At 39.2% G+C, this 22420-nt stretch overlaps 1 protein-coding gene and 1 pseudogene across 5 annotated transcripts in view; both read right to left on the bottom strand.

Moving 5' to 3' along the window:
* Positions 1-22420, bottom strand: part of KAT6B (lysine acetyltransferase 6B) — a 2279653-nt gene that overhangs the window by 857633 nt on the left and 1399600 nt on the right. The gene's annotated exons all lie outside the window — the stretch shown is intronic.
* Positions 976-3522, bottom strand: LOC122789110 (annotated as a pseudogene).

The raw sequence follows: 22420 nt of genomic DNA, 5'->3' as shown, positions 1-22420 counted from the left end.
AAATGTTTGTGTCTTTCGGCTTTTCCCGGTTAGGGGTCGTGGTCCGCTAATGATTGGCAGTTGATTTTTACGTACCGGCATGCCAGGCCTGACGCACAACCTTCAACGAAGGTATGCCCATTCATGCATGTCTCCATGCAGAAGACGCTCTAGCTGAGAATCGAACCAGACAGCATCTTACTGTGAGGCGACAACGCTACCGCAGCACCACCACCGCATATACTACACAAAATCACTTCTATGACATTGCATACTGTACAATGGGACTACAAATACTAATCAAATACAACTGACGTTTTCAAACAGCATCAAAACTGCTGTGTTTTTCTAGAAACAACTAATGAATGTTAGAAAACAGAAACAACAAAACATCTGGGGTGCCAGACGGCCATCACAGTATAAGAATACATTTGGAAAAGCTAATAACCAAACAAGGCTGCAAACAAAGTATTAACAAAATATGTCCTGATGATGGATATCAAACTGTAGCTACTTAAGATTTTGTAACTGAGGGAAGTAAAGAGGCAGTGGTGCTGGAATGACATTCTTCCTGACAACAGTAACCTCCTTCTGAAAACCTCCTGTTACCTGCTGTCAGTAAGTATACTGACATGTAACTGTTAATACATTTCTCCTTGAAGGGTCAGACTAACTGTAAATCATTAACATCTGCCTTTATACTTGAGCAGTATCTTATCCAGTTTCGGGGAGGTGGTGGCATGGAGTAACAGCATTCCAGATTAGCAGCAGCACTTGTCTGGACCAGATGTCTATAGCAGTCTGTTGATATACGTTAAAGCAATGCCTGCCAGTTAATTATTGAAGAAAAATATATCCACAATAAATAAATGGCAGTAAGACTTCCACAATTAGCCATGTTAAGAATGAAGATGCTACTAATACACTGATTACTGTAGATCAAAAAAGGACTTTGATTGCAATTCATATAGCATTACATTACCAACACAATAATTTTCATTGTTCTTGCTCTTGTTTTCCTGAAAATTCAAAAAGTGCTTTAATGACTACAAATTCTGTATTACTTTTACTGTTTTGATACTGTGACTTTTTTTTTTAAATATGCTGTGCCTGCAATTGGTCAGTTTCAATTACTGCACTACCCCGGTATAAATATATTGCTATAAATACATTTTAAACACAAATATCCATTCCACATCATATAAAAATAGCACTGTTAAAAAGTCATCTTTACAAATTTATCAATGCAATATGAGCACATGCATCAGTAAACAGGTCTGTAAATGAACAGTGCTATAAAGAAACAAATGAGTATACAAGCAACTACAAGATTTTTAGTCTATAAATAACTAAACAAAATTTTACATTCAGTCTTAAGTGTAAACATTCAGCATTCAAATATTATTTGCATAAATGTCAAAACTGTAAGAAAATCCATGCAACAAAGTGAACTGACATGAGGATTACAAAGCGGCACATTTAAAAGAGAGAGAGGGATAGGCATATGTTTATAGCTGAGGTTCCCCAAAATGAACTTCAGATTTTAATATGCTTTCTGCATCCCTGTTTGCTGTAAATCATAAGTTTCAAGCTCATTCATTCACAGGTGATAAAAGACATATGTTGGCTGGGGCACAACCTGATCAGAGATGTCCATCATGCAAGTAGACATGAAGGTAGCTTGCATCCTTCTCTGCCTCTCTCAATCCATCCTGCTCAGACGATGAGGCATATTCTCATCTGAGCAGCCAGAGGATCTGACTCCACCAGGGTTCCCACCTTTGCAACCCATCAGTTCTTGACAAATAAAACACATCCCAAATATAACTAACTACACCCCTTTCTGCAGTTAACTCCACTCCCTTTAATACACTACACCCATAAATACCAACTGCTACCCCCTTTTCACCCCCTAAAGGGCCTATCACAATACCCGAGGAATGCCAACTCCCTATTATCACGGCTACACAGGTAAAATTCGCACTGTCCAAAGCCAAGAATACAGCTTCCATGGGACCTAATGATATCCCTGGCTGTGTTCTTCATGAATTACAAAGTGAACCGGCACCTCACCTGAATACCCTGTTCAATCACAGCCTCATTTCAGGCTTTGCTCCTACTGAATGGTGCACTACTATTGTCATCCCACTCCACAAAGGGGGAGTGACTACAGACCCTGGGAACTACCGTCCTATTAGCCTGACGAGTCTGATATGTAAGGCTATGGAGCACATCATCATGGACCTTATAAATAAGGACATAGGGAATCTCCAAACTCTGGACCACATGCAGTTTGGGTTTGCGAAAGGTAGTTCATGCCTGCTCAACCTGATAGACGTCTTCGAGTCTGTCACCAGAGCTGTGGATGAGGGCAAGGTAGTTCACACAGCCTACCTAAATCTTGCCAAGGCCTTCAACACCATCCCTCACTCAGGAATCATAGATAGACTCACTAAACTAGGCATAAACCCCTATGTCATTAGATGGCTTGCCAACTGGCTCACTGATAGAACCCACATTGTGAAAGTAGCGGACTCCACATCTGACTAATGACCAGTTACAAGTGGTGTCTACAGGGATCGGTCCTAGGTCCTCTCCTGTTTGACATCTTCTTCTCTGAAGTTCAAGCCAACACAAAGGGACTCTGGCTGACCATGTTCGCAGATGATTGCAAACTGGGAGCCATTACTGATTCTCCAACTGATGTAGACATTCTACAAAAAGGCCTCACTGACACCAATGACTGGTGCCAGAACCATAGCCTTAAGCTCAACGCCAAAAAGTGCCTCGTCATTCCCTTTGGGAAAAATTCGGTGCCCATGAACTACCACATAGGCGGTTGACCACTAAACACCGAAGGTGTGATAAGAGACCTGGGGACACAGGTTGACAGTAACCTCTCCTTTGATAACCACACTGCCACTGTAGTCAGAAAGTCCTTCTATCATCTGAAGCAAAGAATTGACTGCAGCATCTTTATTCCCCCTTTGGGCCTCAAGAACAGAACGGATCACTTCTTTGTCCATGCTAGGAAACATATCCTGAATGGATTTCAGATCCTCTTCACCATAAAGAGGCTGGGCATTTGCAGCTGGATTCGGCACTGCAACAGGTACCATTCCTGGATTATACACTGTTGGCACTCCTGTTATCGGGACATATCCTACCCCCTGCTGATACACTGTGGGCATAAGGACCACTGGTTGTGGCTGCATCATCATGGAAGCAGGAACAGAATTGTATGACATGACCAGATTGATCATTCCTTCCTTGTCTTCCACTGAGGCTGTACCACTCATCGACAATCTTGCCTTCTTTTAATGATTCTGGTACAGTGATGTGTGTCCAGGCAATTCGATCATCCATTGAAAATGCTCGCTCATCGAAAATCTCAAGGTAGAAAGAGTCCACACCAGGAGGGGCAGTACACTGAACAAGCTTATTCCAGCGAGGATTCTTTGCACCATTATGTGCTGTAGGCGTTTCGTGTACAGCATACCCAAGGCGTATCCTGCAGTAGGGATCCATCCGTGTCATACCATAATTCTTTTCTTGCTTCAGATGACAGAAGAATCCTGAATACCCCTGACGCAATTGTCATAATATCTATGTTGCCAAGTCAGGGATGGCTAGCTAGAGGAAGAATTTTTGCACAACATTTTGTGAAGCTGTATCCTTGTGTACCAGTCTCACCCCAGCTCAAAAGAACAAGCTTGTATAACACTGTGTGCCATTTTTTCATTAAATTAGTCGCAAAAGATTGCACTGTCTTCAGTGGTAAAGCACGGCTAGAGGATGACTTTGTACTATCCAGAATTTGCTGTGCAACTGTTGGGCCTAAAACAATTATTCCACGGTTGTTTTCCCCCCCCCCCCATTAATGAGTGCATTATTTCCTTCATGAATGTTGTCCATGATTTCTTGGAATTACTATGTGTCGCATAGCCTGATTTGTTTCGTTTGCTGAGAAATAATTTGCAGCATTTTCTGCAACAGAGAGGTCTTTAGGTGAGCTGTAAAAACAATAAACATTTTGATTTTTTTTTTTTTGCCTGACTTTTATATTAGACATTAAAAGAAATGTACATTGCCTTAAAAAAAAGCACTAAATATATTTATGTTATAAACTGTTAAAAAAAAAAAAAAAGTCCTTCTATGTGGCACATCTCATTACAAAAGATTTCTCATCCAGTAAGAAAGAGATCATAATCCCTCTCTACTGATGACTATTATAGAATACAATGCCGCATTTGGTATGTACCTCATTAGACACCTACAATAACTGTAAAGGCCACAAAAATACCTCACTAAGAGGATCTTAGGCCTTAGACACATGCCCTATATGAACACACTCAAAAAACTCCAGCTATACCCTGTCGCTTATCGCCAACTTAGAGGCGATCTCTGCTTGACCTACAAAGCCATGTTTGACCCAGAGCTGCTAAATATGCTTCACCTAAAGAAATCCCAATCCCTCTGTGACACATGCTCCAGGAACCTAAACCTCATTACCACAACAAACAAAACATGGTGGAGGGACAGGTTCCTAACCCAGAGACTTCCCATACTCTGGAACAAACTTCCCATTCACGTCAAGGAGAGAACTTCACTGCCTCTCTTTAAGAGAAATCTTGATGAGTGGATGGGCAATAAAAAGTTCACCCCGGGGATCACTTCAGTGGCCTTGCTTGACAGGGGCAATGGGAAGGCGGCCTGATGCCAGGGAATCTTCTTGGGCTAGGCTTATATAGGCTCCATGGCTGCTAGCCTAGTGCACACCTCTGAATGCCATTTACAGTGATTGCATGCCGCCAATGTACAATGAAACAAAAACAAGATGCAAGTATACGCATCAGGTAGACAGTGGGATGTTAATTTCCCAATCAGTACTCAAAGCCAAAAGGAAATCATGGAAACAAATTAAAGAATGACAAGTCCCATCTGCACGAGTTGGCGGTAGCTCATGTGGATGTAAAAGATCCCATGGCACTTATCGAAGAAGAGTAAGTGTCGGTTATTTAATCACTAAATGTAACATCAAACACAATTTAAAAACACTAACCCCATTTACAATAACATTTTTTTTTCAACATTCCCTCTCCCGTTTTTATAGTTATAAAAACACACAATATCAAATACAGACTTCATAGCACCTTACATTCCTAATCCTTTCCACCATTTCACCCTTAACTTCTTTTTTGCCATTCTTCTTATTTTATACTCATCCCATTTTTGCTGTACAAAACATCACTACATCTAACCAACCAAATGTATCAAATATATGCAAACAATTCTTTATCCAATATATCTCACTCTTCTTTTTCAACTCCTTTATAAAAAAATATATATAACCTCATTTGCGTATTATTTTTAATATTCCAATTATTTCCCACTCCTCTCTAAAATTTTTTCATTCTTGCATACTTAAAAAAAAAAAAAAAAAAAAAAAAAAAAAAAAATGCTCAAATGTTTTTCCTTGTTAGACACGACAAACCCTCTAAGACAATTGACTGTACTTCAAGTCTGACTTTACTAGAAATTTATAAGTTATCATTCTCCACAAAAAATATTCTTTAATGTACCCAAATCTTTTTTTTTCATAATTATAACAGCTTCTTTAACTTAATTTCCTATTCCCTGCCAAGGGTCAGTGCTGTAACATATATCCATAATGCTTTCATATCCTATTTTCCTAATTATCATTTCTATTGCATGAGTTTTCTTTTCTTTTGTTTTATTTGCATATTCAACAGCTTCTCTCTCATTTTTCATCTCTCTTACACTTCCTGCACTGTATCAAATTGAAAAATAGGTTCATATTTTACACCAAACTTTTTAGTCACAACTTCTATTTTCATGTTTTGCCTGTACAACATTTCATACTCAATATAAATGGAATGAGTCCATCCCCCTAAGAATATTGGCTTTATTAAATACAAAATCACCCTCTATTTTTGTATTACATTTCTATACATAGTTTTCAGGATTTAATCTAGACCCCCAAAATGCATAAAAATCAACTTCGAACAGATCATTTTCTTCATGGAAACAAATACTTTACATACACAGCATAGCTTTCCTTATAAGTATACTCTTTTTTTTTTCTTTAAAAAGTCAAATGGGCCAGATTCAATAAAGTCTACACCAAGTGTACATGATATGTATTCAAGAACATTCTTATATTTTTTGTGCTTTCTAGTCACTCAAAGATTACATTAAGTGTACATGTAGTCTACACTTTGTGGTAACCTTTATGGATCCCTGTCAATATTTAAAGCTGCAAAATATCAGTAGGAAAACTAAAATTAGGAGGAAGAAGGTGCGAGTTATGTCTGTGTTGTCTGTTCACTCAGAATGGTGTACACGTAGTGTAGGCATTATTAAATCCCAGGGATATGACTTCCACCCAACAACTGAGTCCTCTTCGTTTTGTATTAAATCATTCCACAGCTTTAGTGTAACCTAGCTCAAAATTTAATACTTAGCAATAAAAAAAAAAAAAAAAAAATTTATATATATATATATATATATATACACACACACACATATATATATATACACACACACACGCAGACACACACATTATATATATATATATATATATAGAGAGAGAGAGAGAGAGAGAGATAAAAAATATATATATAAAAATATATATATATATATATATATATATATATATATATATATATATATATATATATATATATACACACACACACACACACACACACACACACACACATACATATATATATCCATAACTGATCAATACTGTGTGTTTGTTTATTTAAACTATACCACAGTAGCCTACTGATACAAGGTTATCCTGGTTTTCCACCTGAGAAATTAAGACAAGACTTGCAGTTTCAGAGCAGTCCTTGGTCAATTGTGATTGTTCTTAACACATACTTGTCTTGCTTTGGCTCATTAGCAGCAGTACAAAGAACTGCCTGCTCACACCCTTGTTCTCCCTCCCTTCCCTGTTTATTACCTTAAGACAATCCCAGAGTTAATAAATATTACCTGTGGCAGGCACCATTTGTAAAACTACAATCCACTCTGCTACAGGCCCCATGAAGGCTCAGTGTCTCTCCAGTAAGTGTTTTACAACTGTAAATGCCTATTTATGTTGAATTGTATTAGACATTTTACAACTGTATATGTTTATGTTGAATTGTGTTAGACATCTAATATGTTGTATGCTTTATTTTTGATGTTACTATGGCATGCACCAAGTTGTTACTAGTATAATAGTATGTATGGTCTATTTGCATAGCTGCACCTTGTTCACTAATGTTATTCATGTAATAGTGTTGTGTGTAGACAGCTCATACTAGTGTCTAAATTATTTCTATAAGTTTGTGCTGTTACTGGTGGATAGAATCACATTAGAGAACCACGACAGATTGCTGCTCGCTATATTTTTATCTGTGGCTGCATAACTGTCTGGTTTTTGTTTTCTAATGTTCTTCCAATTGGCTCAGTATCTGCATATACTAAGTAGTGGTTCTGGACATTGCATGTGGTAGCTATTTGCTCAGTGTGTTTTTTATAATCTTTATAATATATATTTACCATCTCAAAAGTGCTTACTCCTCTCTGTACTCTTCTTTTCTAGACCTAACACCACTCTTAAGTATTCAACTGTGGTACCACCTTTAACATTCCTATAAGAAAAGTGCAGTCCAGGTCTGAACTGTCTGCAAACAGCTACAGTTAACTTTGAGTATGTGTCTAACTGTTTGAGCCAATCTTCATTTTCCCCTGGAGAGCACTGTGCTTTGGCTGTAAGCAGCCCCCCCCCACCACCACCACACACATCTTCCACTTTCTCTTATTCCCTTCTGTTAGCAAATAGTATCCATAACTGATCAATACTGTGTGTTTGTTTATTTAAACTATACCACAGTAGCCTACTGATACAAGGTTATCCTCGTTTTCCACCTGAGAAATTAAGACAAGACTTGCAGTTTCAGAGCAGTCCTTGGTCAATTGTGATTGTTCTTAACACATACTTGTCTTGCTTTGTGATTGTTTCCAGCCCCTCATACAAGAACCTAACAGGGTCTCTACCCGCTTCGCTCCCCGCCCTGCCCCCTATTCCCTCCCGCCCCCAGTGGTCCCACCTTTATTGCACTCAAACCCCTCCCATCTTTCCAATATCCAACCACAGCGCTAACCCAACACTACCTCCTCCATATTCCCTCTACTATCACACCTCCTCAACTGACATGTACAAGCATACCTTTCCTTTGCTCACTGCATGCACTCTCCTTGCATATCTTACATCCTACCAAAGCTCCATCATTCCCCACTCAACCACTACCACTGTACTACTACTCACACCACCACCCATGTCTCACCCATACTCAGCTCCCCTCCCACCAGCTCAAGAACCATCCCTATGCACCCCCACATATTCTACCAACTATATTACTCAAACGTAAAGCATCCCTACAACTTAACATAGTAACCCTCCCACCATACCTATTACCCACAGAGAACAATCATAACATTTCCCTTATAAACAAACACATTCAAAAACTGAGAAAACTAATAATCTCATGCATATCAAAACTAGCCCTAAGTGGAGACATCCACCCCAACCCTGGCCCTACCATCTCCAACCCCAATCCTCATAATCAGACTAGAAATCACAACTTCTCCCATATTACAGCCAATAGAAAGCCAAGTGACTTCCTTCTACTAAGCCTAAATATTAGAAGTATATCCAACAAAGTCCATGAACTCCATGCCACCATAGACTTATACTCCCCAGATATAGTCGTCCTGACAGAAACCTGGCTAAAACCTCACATTCCCAGTGAGCAAATACTCCCTACAGGTTACGGCATACTAAGAGTAGACCGCCTAAACAAAAAAGGAGGTGGTGTAGCTATAATATTTAAACAACATCTAAACATCCAGATCTTAAAATCATCAGCTCCACAAATAGGCAATGAAGAAATAATATATACCAACCTCAAAATTAACCGAAACAAAACCATCAACATAATTGGATGCTACTTCCCACCTGGCCAAAACATCCCTCCACTAGAAAACCTCCTCAGCTGGTCTACCCACCATCTCCCCAAGAAACTATCATCTTAGGTGATTTCAATATTGACTGGCAATCCTGTTCTGGCAACAATCCAACCCATCATGTACACCTTCATGGCTTCACCCAACTAGTCCAGTCACCAACAAGGATAAATAAAAACTCCAGCAAGCACTCTACCCTGGATTGGATACTAGTCAGTAAGAACCCCCAGTCATATATAACAGGCTGCTTATCAGATAGCCTCAGTGATCACTCCCCAACATTCCTACTCAAAAAATACCTGTACCAAGCTAAACCTGTCATCTATCGTCAAATACGTAAAAAAATAAACTTTAACCCACTCACATTCATCTCATCCCTCAAAGAATGTAACTGGCATGCTCTAAAGTACCTCAGTCTAGATGACGCAGTTGAATCTTTTAATACTACCTTCCTGAACATCCTTAATTACCATGCTCCCATAAGATTTTCCAGAACCAAAGCACAACCCTCCCCATGGCTACAGAAAACCACTAAGTCAGAAGGAGCACTGGCGCAAAACCAAAACCCCCGCAGCTAGACAGAAATTCCTAGAACTATGCAATAGAGTCAAAAAGCTAATAAAACGGGACAAATTCCAATACTACCAGTCTGCCCTAGACTCCTCACAACACAGCCCCAAACAATTCTGGTCCTCCATAAACTCCATCCTCCACCCAGGTAAAGTCAGTACCCCTCCTCCTAACATCCCTCACTCCTCAGAAAATATTGCTACCTCATTCAACACACACTTCACCCAAACCATACTATCACTAGCTAAACAACACAACCCGGCTCCCCTCCAACCCACACCTTCAACTAGTAATCTCCCCACTGCCTTCTCTTTTTCTCCTGTACCTACCTCCAACATAAAAAACTCTTAACTAAACTTAAACCCACCAAATTACCAGCAGACAACCTCCCAAGTGAATACCTACAAATCGCAGCTGATGCTCTGGCCTACCCAGTATCCATCTTGATTAACCGATCTCTGTCAGAAAGTTACGTTCCCACATTGTGGAAAGTCTCACATATAATTCCCTCCACAAAGGCGGACCCTCTGCAGAACTAACCAGTTACTGTCCCATAGCTATTCTCTCTCCACTCTCCAAAATACTAGAGAGATGCATACACTCTCAGGTCTCACACTACCTCCTTACTAACAACCTCCTTTCCAGTACTCAGCATGGTTTCCGACCAAACCATAGCACCACCACTGCCTTACTCTCCTTTACAAACACTATCCTTCAGCATAAAACAATGGCTATCTCTCCTCTGCTACTTTCCTAGACCTATCTAAAGCATTTGACATGGTCCCACACAAACAACTTATCTCTGTCCTCAATAACCTATCCTTCTCACAATCACTCACCAACTGGTTTCAGAGTTACCTGTCTGACCGCCAACAATCCGTTGTATGGCAGAATGACATATCTCCCCAACTACCTGTCTCCATAGGGGTTCCCCAAGGATCCATCCTTGGACCCCTACTTTTCTCTGTTTACACCAATAATCTAGCCTCTGCCACCAAACATGGCACACTCATCCAATACGCAGATGACTCTATCATCATCTGCTCAGCCCAGTCCCTACCCAAACTGCAAAAAGTCACACAGGAAGCCTTTTCCTCTGTTGAAACATGGTTATCCGATGCCCAATTAATACTCAACCCAAACAAAACTAAACTTCTCATCTTCCAACCCACCAAACATACTCAAAACAACTCTCACTAACATCACAGCAAAAGACAACACCACTATATACCCAACTGAACACACCACATTGCTAGGAGTGGAAATAGACAATAAACTAAAATTTGACATTCACATATCCATGACCATAAAAAAAGTCCACAAAAAACTAGGAGCATTATACAGAAATAAACAATTTCTCACCAAAGCAGCAAAGATTTCAATAGCAAATTCCCACCTTATCTCCACCCTACTTTATGCCTCTCCAGTATATACCAACCTAAGGCAATGTGATCTAAACAAGCTAGAAACCTGCTACAACAAAATCGCAAAATTAGCCACAGGGGCATCCTACCATAGTCACCACTGTCTCTCACTTGCTGAACTGGGCTGGCTTGAACTCCCTCACCTCCTTCAGTGGTATCAACTCTCACTCGCCCACAAACTAGTAAACCATCCACTAAATGTCCCATCCCTCCAGAATCTACTCCAACCCTATCGCACCACCAGACCACTAAGATCCAGCAACAAAAATCACTTGCAGATCACTAAAGCCAATAACTCTGCTGGTGAAGCACTATTCTCTTGCGCCATAGCCAAATTATGGAACTCACTCCCACCCATAATTACCTCCGTACCATCATGCACCAACTTCAAAACTTTATTAAAAGCGCACCTAAAAACATGCTGGCTATGCCCTTGCAACTCCCACTCTAATATCATCCACCCCATCCAACTACTGCCTTTCTTTCACCTCCACTAACTACCTTGATGATAGCAAGCTCAGATGCTCATAAGCCTAGTACTTATTATACAGCTGGAACTTCTCATTGTTACATTTGTTAATGCCTGTTATGTACTTCACAGATAAAGATTCTAGTTGTCTACTGATGTACTAAGTTCTTCATCTGTAAATATGTTGTAAGTAATTTCTATGTTAAATTGTTAATCACTATGTAATCCAATGTAACTACTGTCTGTTTATTTTACTGTGGAGCTTTTCTCCCCGGGCCTCCGCTGAAAATGGACCCACGTCCAGTCGGACACTCCCGGTCAACAAATTTAAATAAATAAATAAATATATATATATATATATATACATACATATATATACATACATATATATATATATATATATATATATATATATATATATATATATATATGTATATGGGTTCACTTCAGAATCTCAAAGTTTGAAAACTTCGAATTTCATATGGTCGGTACCATATGATGGATGTTTTAAAACTTCGAACATTCTGAATGGAGATCTGCATACAGCGCGAAATGGGATACGTTCCATTTTCCTCACTGTAGTGCGATCTTGGAGTTGGTATATTTAAGTAGTGGGGGGGGTGTGGGAACATGGTTTTGTGTTCTTTTTGGATGCATTTCAGAGTTTTGAAGTTAAGAAACTTCGTTCATATGGTCTCGACCATATGAAATTTGAAGTTTTCAAAAGATTCTGAAGTGAATCCAAATATATATATATATATATATATATATATATATATATATATATATATATATATATATATATATACACCATCTACTTATTTCTCCAAATTCTTAAATTTTTCTCAACTTAAATCTAATCCAACCATCCTCAGAAGGAAACAATCATCCTTCATGACAACACTTACCATCTGCATGATAGATTATTATGGACAATTTCACTAAGTCCACGATTCATATTTGTCTCACAATTATTTATTCAGGACAGCGCAGTGGTGCAGTGGTAGCATTGTCGCCTCACAGCAAGAGGTTCTGCGGTTCGATTCTCGGCTGGGGTGCCTTCTGTGAGGAGTCTGCTTGTCCTCACTGGGTTCATGTGGGTTTCCTCTGGGTGCTCTGGTTTCCTCCCACGTTACAAAAGATGTGCGTCTGGAGTGTTTCTCCCCAGGCCTCCACTGAAAACTGGCTAGTTCCAAGTTGGACTTTCCCGGTTAACAAATAAATAACTAACTAAATCATCTTCTTCTTCTTTCGGCTTTTCCCGTTTAGGGGTCGCCACAGCGGATCACCGTCCGCTCATGATTGGCAGTGTTTTACGGTGTTGAGTTGCCAGCCTGGCGCCCAACCTTCCACAGAAGGCCCACACACACACACACTCACGCCTAGGGCCAATTTAGTGTGTCCAATCCACCTACAATATGTCTTTGGGATGTGGGAGGAAACCGGAGCACCCGGAGGAAACCCAGGTGACCACAGGGAGGACTTTCAGACTCCACAAAGAAGGCACCCCAGCTGAGGATCGAACTGGAGAACCTTTTGCTGTGAGGCAGCAACGCTAACCGCTGCACCACCGTGGCCACCCAAATAACTAACTAAATAAATAGTTTTTCTTAAACAGCATTCATTACCAAATCAGTTGGGCATCCCTGACGCACCACAATTTCAACGTCAGTCTCTCTGGTTAGTCAGCCATTTAGGTTCATATGTTATACTAGACTAATGAATACTGGGGCCTTTATAAGCTTAGCCATACAACCCAAGTGTATCCCATGAGTTATTTTGCAATGGAGGTTATTTTATGGAATATACGTTAGTTGGGGCATGATTTAACATCGGTCTCTGTCCATCAGAGACACAGGTATCAGACCAGGGATGAATTTATGATTTCCTATCCATTGGTCCATGTTGTTCTTGAATAGGATTAGTGAAGGGCTCTGCTTCACACAGATGGGAAGCCTATTCCAGAGAATGGGTATTCTCTGAGATGCTTACCCGTCTCTCCAACATGTCCTATTTTATTCATAAGCAAAGTTTAAATGCTTAGATCTAGTAGTCCTGGTGATGTTCATTTTGTAGATATGAAAAAGATCCATTAGAGTAGGATACAAGATTGTCCTGTCTACCAGACAAATTGCCTCTCAGCACAGGCTTCAAGGCAATTTGCACAGGACATTTTGTTTACACCCTGTATTCTATTTGTCAGGAACCAGTGTGGACATGACAGCTGTTGCATGTGTCTGGTCAGGTACATACTGAAAGAGGTATTATACTCAATGAAGAGTCTGATGATGGCAGAGTACAGTGTCACAATGACTTCCCTGGATCTAAATGCCATGACCTTGCTTATATGTTGAGTGACATAGAATAATTTTCTTGCGACCTTTGACACATGTTGGTTGAAAAATAAGTTACAATCTACATGAATCCTTAAATCCCTGACTATTGAGTCTAATTTTAGGGGAGTTTTATCAATGAGGTAGTTTCCCTAGATGGCTAACTTCCTAAAAGGAACTATTATACATTTCTTGGCATTGAGTTTTAAGCTATGGCTTTGGCACCAGTCATTTGTCTGTGTCAGACCTTCCTGTAAGATGTCAGTATTTTTTTTTTTTTTTTTGGGGGGGGGGGTTCTAGGATTGCTCTTAGCTTTCAATTATGTGCAAACTTGGTAAGTCAAAGGCCCTTGATTTTGGCCTTGACATCCAAAAACAGATGATATGGAGGAGTGGAATCAGCAAACAGCCTTGGGGGACTCCACTGGTGATCAGCCTCTTTCTGGAGGTGGTCTTTCCAATCTTAACTTCCTGGGTCCTGCCTGTGAGTCAATTAGATATCCATCGAGATACGTAGGGGTTTAAGCTTAATTCCCTGATTTTATTTGCAGTGTCAAGAGTAGGGTATTGTATCAAATGCCCTGGCAAGGTCAAGGGAGGCAGTATGCACCATTTTGGTCACATCCACTGCCTTGGTGACCTTCTCAAAGAAGTCTATCAGGTTCAGTAGGCATGACCTGCCTTTGATTAAACCAGAATGGGTTGGGTCCTGTGTCTGAAGGTTTCCTATGTCATTGTTAATCATCTCCATGATAATTCTTTCCATGGCTTTGCATACAAGACTAGTCAGACTAATGAGTCTGTAGTTCTCACAATCCATTGATGGTTTGCCCTTCTGCAGAATGATCACTGCAGTATTCCACTCATGTGATATGGAGCCTGTTCTGAAGCAGTGGTTGAATAGTGACACTAGTGGCCCTGCCAAGTTGTATTGCAAGCTATTTAGGATGCATTCTGGGTTCCATCTAAGCTGTATACCTGGTTTTAGAGAATGCATTTAAGATTTGCTTCCTACCGATAGTTTGAAGGATTACATTACATGGTATTCCCTAAAGAGCAACTGGAGGTGAAAGGGGGGTAAAGATGAAGATGAATTTTGCAGATAGATTTGCTACATCTCTCAGTTCCATGAGCATGACTCCATTTACCAAGAGATCAGCATACTCTTGTGTGCTGCCTGAGTTTTTGGACATAGCTAAATAAAGCCTTATGGTTGCCCTTGGTCTGGGACGACATCTTTACCTCAAAATTTACTTTGTTGGGGTTAATTAGTCCTCTTGGATATCTATTCAGTTTGATGACAGAGTTATTGCTTTCGGTGTTACACTACCTAATTTTAGCTAGGACTTTTTTCTTTTGCTCTACAACCTGTTAAGTTTTAGATTCCACCAGGGTGGTTTGTTTTTTGGAGTTAGTTTTGGGCTTACTTCTGGTAAGCAATCTCTATAGGGGGAGGATAATGTTTAGCCAATATACTAAAGACTAGAAAGGAGAGGTGCAAACTGACCCTACCGTATCAGGTCATTTTACCTACATGAACTAAGACTGAATCACACTGGTATCTCTGGAGCAATAACCTGAGCATGTGTAACTTAGCGGACTCCAGCCATCTGATAGGCAAGTGACCATTATTTTCTCCTTGTTCAGCCTGGTAAGTGGGGCATCAGTTATGTATTAGAATGGAATCCCTATGAGTATAGTCCTGGGTAGTGCAATGCCTTGCCTTATGGGCTTGGTAGTTGAGGTTCCTCTGGTTTAGGCTGTATGTGCAGTGTTAGGTGTTGTTTCTTTTGAGTGCTTTTGGATTTTGTGAGGATAAATTTTGCAGGTGGAATGTCTGGGAGGTCTTTGGGGGTTTGGAAAGATTGCATTAAAGTACATCAGAGTAAGTAGGTCTATGTGTGATTGTGTGTGTGTGTGTGTTGGGTGTAGCTTGTGCGCGTTTCTGACAACCAGATTATTATTATTAGTCATTGTGAGAGTTTTACCTCCAGCAATATTGCATATATACATCTCTCGCACACAGTATTTGCTTCTTTCAGGATTAAATGGTTGTCACTGAACATTTGTTACATTGTCTCAATACACCTACATCCACCAAACTGGCTGCAGAAAAAATCGGAAACTGCATACCCATGATGTCAGGTCCTTTACTGGGTGAGCTACAAAGGTGCAGTGTAGCAGGGGTTAGTAGTGGGCTGACTAAGGGTGCTTTTAGGTCTACAGACTAAATAACAATCTAGGCTATATAATACTAAATTCAAGGGACAGTGCTCTGAGTTACTGATACAATTCAGAAGTGTTTTTAAAGGGAAATTTTAGTTTCTAGGCATCTGCATCTATACAGGGAATTAAAACCACCACTGCTGCACAATCACTGCAGTTGCCTTATCATAAATAACTTTTAAAAAATAATCTTGAATATCATACAGTTTTAAAATATTCTATAACTGACATATCACATGCCTTTTTATTAGCACATGGAATCAATTTATCATTGGTAATGTTTTGTACAAATAAATCTCTTACTTCCTTACCTATTAACCAACATATTTCTACTATTCTTTCCCTTCATCCCATATACTTCAGCACTGATTACCTCTTTTATGACATTATTAAACCGTACTTAATAAATCATCACCTATAAGAGCTCAATTTCAAGATAATCTGGGGGGGGGGGGCAGGTGGCACTTCAACACTTCATCCCCCACACCTGCCAGGAACAGACACATTTATGGATGGACTGTAACTTTTCTTAAGTCTAGAGAACTAACCAACAGCCCTGTGGGGCCATGTCATAAGTTCTTACTAAATTTATGGCCAAGGAGACCATCCAGAAGCTTAATCACATCAACCCGCACTGATGGGAGATTAACAATGGCCTTATTAAACAGATTTTTCCCCATATATCCCAGGTGAAAATTTGCAATCACCCATTCAGTCACCCAGACTGGTTTTAAAGGCTGCTAAGGAAGTACACTACTTGATATTCAATGGCAGCTTACTCCACAAATGGGGAATACATCGGGTTAAGTATCTGTTATGCCATTTGGTGCTGTTGATGTCTTAGTATAGGTTTAAGTCCCTAGAATGGGCATTTGCTTTATCACTGCTTCTTTAAGTGGTGGAGTTCAAAGAGTGCAAGATCATTCACAGTAGGGAAGGGTAAGAAGTCTACAATGCTGATAAGAGGGACAAGGTATTCTAATCTATCACACTAGCTACAGATATTGAAATTCAAGATCTTTTGGGAAAGGTAACAAGGATGTCTCAATGTGCTTTAGATGCTCAGCAAGGTACATGATAAAGGCAACACTGCTCAATGATGGACCTTATGAGGGAGGAATAAAGTGGAAAAATAACTTATTTAAATCTTCAGGAGATGCATAAAGAATAAACATGTACAAGGGTGAATGATTTTCTAAACATCACATCAGCATGGTGGTCAGAGGTGAGCATGTTATCAACAAATGTACCAAATTCCCTGATGACTATCAGACTTAAGTGGAACATTATCTATATGGCAAGTGAAGTAATGCCAGATTTACCAAAGGAAACTGCACTGCATATTTGGATACTGAAGGTAAACCCATGACAGGATTAGATAACTACACCCAGTTTGTTATTCATGATGCAGAGCTCAGAAGTAGTTCTGATAATTCCTAACCCCCCTCCTTGGGGCTGATATGTGCGCCTGCCTTACTGTGGTGGTCAACAATACCTGAAACGTGTTACAGAGATAACCATCAACAGCATGGCATGATGCATGGGCTATTAGGAGTTTAACTATGATCTTCAGAACAGTGTGAGTGAAGGTGTCACGTACATTGAGATACAATGATTATAGCAAATATTGAAATTGCTGTCTCTGTTCATCAGTCACACTTCATTTTTCATCTATGTGGGACCACAATTACTGGGATCTTGCCCTTCTGACAGGAAGTCATTCCACACACCCATTCAATGTTAAAGTGCCAGAACTGCAGACACTGAACAGTGCAGAAGCTAGTATCAACCTCTCACTTCCATCTTCCTGTGCTGGCTCCTCAGGTATCCAGACCAAACTAAACCTGGGACATCTTGGTCAGGAATTTATACCCCTGCAACAAAGCATTACTTAACTAACCTTAGATTAAGATCATTAAAAAAAAAAAAAAAAAAATGAATGCCACAGGACTTTGAATAAATCCTCCTGGCATAAATACTAACACAATTAACGTCTAAAGAATAAAAAATATCAGACTGGTCATTAATTATAAACTAAAGTACTCGCTCTCTCAACGCAGCCATTAGATTAAAGATAAACATAACAAAAACAGAATAGCGTGCTCTGTAACACATCAGCAATGAAAAAAGCTATAAACTTAAAAAAATAAAACTTCAAAATTAGAGAGTATTTAATGTGCTTTAGATATCACTCACTGCCTTACTCATCCTTCTTATCAAGAAATTTCGAAGACATAGATTTAAGTTGCTTAGATGAAGGACATTTTTAGGGTTTGTCTTAATATGTAGGCATTTTTTCCCCTGAAATTGGGATGTTTCTAAGAAAAGGAGAATTGCTGAATGATCAGCTTTGTGGTGTGGTTCAACAATGTCTCTCCTTCTCAAACAATGACTTCAAGATGTCAGTGGTAGAATTAGCAAACAAAAAGCCATCTCTTGCAGCAGCACCTAACATGTGAGCAGTCACATGCGGAAGTATTTTTTTCCAGATGCTTTCTGATGCAGCAGTTAGCACTGTTGCCTCATAGCAACAGGTTCTTCGGTTCGATTTTCGGCTGGAGCACCTTCTGTGCAGAGTCTGCATGTCCTCTCTGTGGTCGAGTGAGCTTTAAAGATAGGCAGGTAGGTGCGTGTGTGTGTCTTCTGTGGAGGCTGGATGCCGGTCTGGCAACTCGGCCACTGCCAATCCAACTGTGGATTGGTAATCCGCTGTGGCGACCCCTAACCGGGAAAAGCCAAAAGACATCGCAAGGTATGCTTTCTAGTAACAATTCCTATCAATGTTACTCTGTCAGAGCAGTATTTTTAAGTTTGGAAATGTATAGTTTATGCAGTTGTTAACCAGACTAAGTACTATAATTTACAGTCTAGCCTACTAATCAAAATGGCCTGAATCTGTAATAATAACGAACTTTGGAAAGAAAACTTAAGTGATAAACAGCTAATTACCCTCTGACCTACTATTTAAAGTACATTGAATCTGTAATTATAGTGAATTTTGGCAAAACAATGCATGTACCAAACAGCTTGCGACTTTCTAGTGTAATTGAAGTAAAACATTTATCTTTGTATTTGTCCAAAAACCTACCTGTAAAAAGGATGCATTCCTTAGTCACTGAAATTTTAGCAGAAAAGACAAAAGAAGGTATCATGTCTGCCGTCAAAGTGAAGTACAAACATGAGCCATCTTTACCACATCTGTACAAAACATCTGCAGATGTGTGTACAGGTGGCTAAGTATATAGGTAAATGGTATTATGCTTCCATAAATCCAGAAAAATTTTGGGCACTGGAAAAATCCTCTTACAGACTCTAACTTTAAGCATTTCTATATACCAACTTTTTGTTTAAAGTGACATTCTTAGAACAGCGAGACAAGATGTGAATATGGTACACAAATTATGCATCATATATGCATGCATATACGTACATATACTGGTGGTTCTGTTCAAAATATACACACACACACACACACACACACACACACACACACACACACACACACACACACACACACACACACACACACACTCGCACACAAATAAATAAATCCAATTAAATAAAATGTTTTAAACATCTTTATTAAATTATCACATTTTAAATTGCAACACAGGTTTATATACATTAATAAAAAGGAAAACAAAATGTAACAGTTTCCATTATTTCCACTGTGAAATAAACTATACACGTTTTCTGCTGAACAATTTTCATTCTTTCCAACAGTACATGCATTGCTCAGTTCTTGCCCTCCCTTAAATCTAACGTCTCTTAAGGGAAGGCAGGAATTTGGTATTACTCTACATGTATGGTTTTCAAAAATTTCTTCTATGACATTTTGGTTATACCCCTTTTTTAATTACCTCACCTTCAATTCTCCTTTATTATATTCAAAACATCGGTCACAGCTGATAGATTCAGATTTCCATTTTCTAGCAACTGCTTTTTTTCAACCAACAGCATTAAACATAGTAAGATCTCACAATGTCTAGACAATTCACATCCTATATTCCAACTCAAAAGAATCACTTCCTTGGTTATTACAATTTGTTTCTTCAACATTTGTGTATACATAAATCTGCCAACTCCTTCTACTCCCCCAAAACATTCCCAGTTGCTTCCCTCTTCCAACTCACATCTCCAAAAAAAAAACTCTCTGAAGTCTACTTGGAGTATAAAATATGTATGCAAGCAATTCCATGCATAAATCCTAAACCTTCTGGACTTTGTAGGTGACTCAGAAGTCCAACATGCTTCATCCTTTTGTTTCTTTGTAAACTGCCTTTCTACTCCCTTTTCCCATTCCTTCTTTCTTATTTATAAACTGCCTTTCTACTCCCTTTTCCCATTCTTTCTAACCATCTCTGATTCATTCTTATACTTGCCGTGCAATATGTTACATGCCTACTAATTATCCTTTACTAACCACACCTTCTGTTCACGCTCAACTAACTCTAACAGACATGGTCTTTCACTTAGCACTTCGCTCTACTTTTTCTTTGCATAAAGAATGTTAACATATCATGACAGTGAAGGAAATCTTTAACCTACACTACAAACTCCTGGACAGCCTCATGCCAGTCTGCTACCTTTCCCTGATTAATTATTTTATTCCAGTAGCTTATGACTATCGACAAAATCCCTATCAGTAAAATCTTTTTCAATTCCAGACTTAGTTCTCAGAATACATTCTATTTCATGAATATATCTTGTATGTTTGTTACTATTCTCCTTATGAACTTGCATCAAAAAGCCTAGTCTCTCAACTCTTGACCCCCCCCCCTTGATTTATAACCTTCTGCTTGAGTTATATAGATCAACATTAAATGCACAGCTGTAAAGTTCCCTTTCAAATCAAGTAACCCTAAACCACCTAGCTTTATGGTGAGAAACAACTTATCCCACTTAACGGTTGCCCTTTCTCCCACAAAAATTCCTTTAACTCTCAACTGCCATCAACAACTTCTTCTCTGACTGATAAAAAAAAAATGCCTGGCATGTATATTAGATTGAAGGAACATGTTCACTGCTTGCATCTTACTATCCACATCCATAACGAGGAACCTCCAGTTTAACTTTTTTATTATCTTCTGTATATTATCTTCTGTATAGTCTCTTCCCACATGTCCTTGGCTGCCTTGACATCATTCTTTTTAATGCACAAGTCTAAATACATCAGTATATCACATCCTAAGACATATAGGGTATAGAACGAAAAAAATAATTGAGGCTCTAGTAAGGTTTAGTGAAATCTACTTCCACTCTCCAAAAAGAAGGGACCATCTCCTGCTGAGCCCCCAATAACAGATATCCACTATAAAGAACCAATCATTCATCTCATTGGGAATCCCAAAAACAGCGCACTTCTGAAAACAAACAAGAAAAATGATGATGTGGAAGCTTGTTTGGTACCCTCTGAGAGATGTACAGCTAGAGAAAACCGGCTCTAAGCTAAGTGGGTGATGATACAACTTGTCTCAGATGGCTGATTTAATGCATATTTTGGAACTGTGGTTAGTAGTGGTTGATACCCAAAAAACAACAGCAAAGTCAAGATGCATTACAAAGTTCCACACAACTGATCAGTCACTATCAACTAAATAGGGTTTTGCTGCTATCGCTCAGGCATTCTTCTCTAACCATTAAAATGTCTTTAACAGGGCTATTACAAGACCCACAGTAGCTAGGAAATGACTAGATGTAAAAAAAATGTTTAGGTTAAAACAAGTATGTTTCACTTCAAATCTACAGTGATCCAACTTATGCTAGCTGATGCACTAACTACACTACACAGCACTGAGGGCTCAGTCCTTTTCTTGTACTGACCTTCAGAACAGAAACTTTTTTTGGTGTAGTTACAGTACAGGGGTGGGCAGGTACACTGTGAAGTATTTAAGTTAATGATTTTCCCTACTATCCCTCTTTGGCGACAAAGATCAGGCTGGACACAGGTGAGAGAAAGAGAACTATATTAACTGTGTACTTTTTATACAATATTATACAGAGCAGAGTTTTTGCAAGTTACAGACTACTCATCCATCAATAGGTTATTTATTTCCATTTGTTTACTGGGAGAGTCCAACTGGGTCTACTATGGCCCATTTTCAGCGGAGGCCGGGGGAGAAGAGCTCCACAATTACAATGTTATCATAATACAATAATGATGTTTGATTGCATAATGTATACAGTACAGAATACATGAAGGATACATGTGCAGAAATTAATATGAAGTAACAAATATGAGTCTAAAAAATGGAATGAAATGATTTAAGTAGCATGAAACCTAATAAACTTAGGGATAAACTGAATGAATACAATTCAAAGGAAAGGAAACTGTAGCCTGGTAGGTAAAAGACTGAAGCAGGCAACCTAGGAAAAGA

Source organism: Protopterus annectens, chromosome 14.part0, assembly GCF_019279795.1.
Source record: "Protopterus annectens isolate FY-2018-M chromosome 14.part0, PAN1.0, whole genome shotgun sequence".
In the NCBI taxonomy this organism is placed as follows: Eukaryota; Metazoa; Chordata; order Ceratodontiformes; family Protopteridae; genus Protopterus; species Protopterus annectens.
The sequence above is the reverse complement of the archived record's forward strand: the minus strand, read 5'-3'. Positions and strand labels throughout refer to the sequence as shown.